The sequence below is a fragment of the Moschus berezovskii genome, chromosome 1, assembly GCF_049115385.1.
Source record: "Moschus berezovskii isolate FMDL1 chromosome 1, NW_MosBer_1.0, whole genome shotgun sequence".
In the NCBI taxonomy this organism is placed as follows: domain Eukaryota; kingdom Metazoa; phylum Chordata; class Mammalia; order Artiodactyla; family Moschidae; genus Moschus; species Moschus berezovskii.
In genome coordinates, this window is record NC_142460.1 from 31,928,404 (window position 1) to 31,930,480 (window position 2,077).

General features: G+C 40.9%; 1 pseudogene; it reads left to right on the plus strand.

Moving 5' to 3' along the window:
* Positions 1-496: 496 nt before the first annotated feature.
* Positions 497-1,578, plus strand: LOC129550234 (ATP-binding cassette sub-family F member 2 pseudogene; annotated as a pseudogene).
* Positions 1,579-2,077: the final 499 nt, after the last annotated feature.

The window sequence follows — 2,077 nt, forward strand, 5'->3', positions numbered from 1 at the left end:
CAAACGCAGGGGTATAGTGAAGGACAGAGGAGCCTGGCATGCTGCAGTTCATGGGGTTGCAAAGAGTTGATCATGACTTAGCTACTGAACAACAAAATGCTCACCCTCAGTAGTACTTGGCTTCCATTTCTATTGAGTTACTATGCCCAATGTCTTTTGCTCCCTCCATCACCTCCCTATAGAGCTTCATACTCCCTGCTGCTCCAATGTCCCATGTTACAGGTCTTCAACGTCTAACCCAAATTACATCACTAGTTCCCCAAGCAGTCCAACTCAAGTGATACATACAATAACCAGTCCTTTGTGCAGACACAAGAAACGTTCAAAACATGAGATAAAGTTTCCACTTTTTCCAGGAGCCAGTAACTGGGAGGTTTCCTTCTGATTGTGTTGTACTACACTGGGTCGGGTGATTGACAAAGATGAACACATGAAAAAACAAAACAAAACAAAAAACTCTTTATAGTCAAATTCCTTCTTAATTCCTCAGAGATTCATGCTGCTCCTGAATGAGCCCACTAACTACCTGGAGATCGATGCTTGTGTGTGTTTAAGAAGAACTAAAGGCTTTTAAGGACATCTAGGTCCTCAACTCCCATTCCCAGGACTTTCTGAAGGATGCCTGTATCAACGTCATTAACACTTGCAACAAGAAACTAAAGTTTTCTTGTCGGATAATTGTGATCAGTATGTTAGGACATGACCAGAGGTGAAAGAGAATCAGATGAAGAGTTTTCACAGGAGCAGAATCAAATTGCATACACGAAGACCTACACTGTTAGGTTCAGTCATGGCAATGCCAAGCTGATCCAGCAGACCCACAGCAAGGAGAAGACACTATAGAAAACGATGACATCAGGACTGACAGAGCTGTGAGTGACAAGACACTGTCATTTTATTTCTCACCATGTGGGATGATCCCTCCACCCATTATCAGGGTGCAAAATGTCACTTCAAATAAACAAAAGAAAGGACTTGAATCTACAACATTCTAAAATTACATATCGGTTTCAACACATGAATGACTTTGGTGGGGCCCAATGGAACAGAGACGTCAACTCTTCTGAAGCTGATCACTGGAGAGCTACTAATTGTAGACAGAATGACCTGAAAACACTCTCACATTGAGAGAGTACATTACCATCAGCATTTACAAGAGCAGTCAGACTTAGATCTTTTGCCTTTGGATTGTATGATGAATGCTACCCAGAGAGTAAGGTGAAGGAAGAAATGAAGAAGATGATTGTACAACTGGTCTTACTGGGAAACAGCAAGTGATCCCAGTCCAGAACCTATCTGATGGGTGTCTGGCCTGGCAGAACCCGCACATGCTCTTCTTGGATGAACCTGGATATTGACACCATCAATGCCCTAGAAGATGGCATCAATTATTTTGAGGGTTATGTAATATTAATCAGTCACGATTTCAAGTTCTTTCAGCAAGTTGCATAAGAATTGTAGGTCTGTGAAAAGTAGACAATCACCAGGTGGCCTGGAGACATCATGGTCTACAAGAAGAACCTCAAGTCCAAGTTGGGTGAGGAGCCCCAACTCACAAGGAGGACCCACAACATGTGAGCCCTTGCTGGTCCCCTAGGCCAGGCCCCTGGGGTTGTACTCTTGCATTGCTTTTCCCCAGCCCCTCCCCTGCCAACATTAGTCTTAGCTGCACTCTGATCTTATCTACAGCTGGACAGTACCTGTCCATCTCCTGTCTTTCTAGACACTTCTGTCCATGTCTAGACTTGACTGGCTGTTCCTGTCAGCTCTATGCTGGTTCTGACTGTGATATAATTATTTAATGGTGTAACTTCTAAACATTCATGACATCTACAAAGCATCCCAAGAAAAACAAAAAGATTTAAAAAAAAATTCAATGAGAAAATATTTGATAAGGTCCTTTGGTATTCAAAAGCTTATCATCCAACATATGAGACATAAAATTTTAGTTAACAAATATACCTTCAAATACATTTTCTAAATGAGACATTTGCTTTTCCAATTAAAATTTCACATTGAGTATACTTTTTAAAATTAATTCTTTAAAACATTTTTTAATTTTATCAATTTAAAGTGC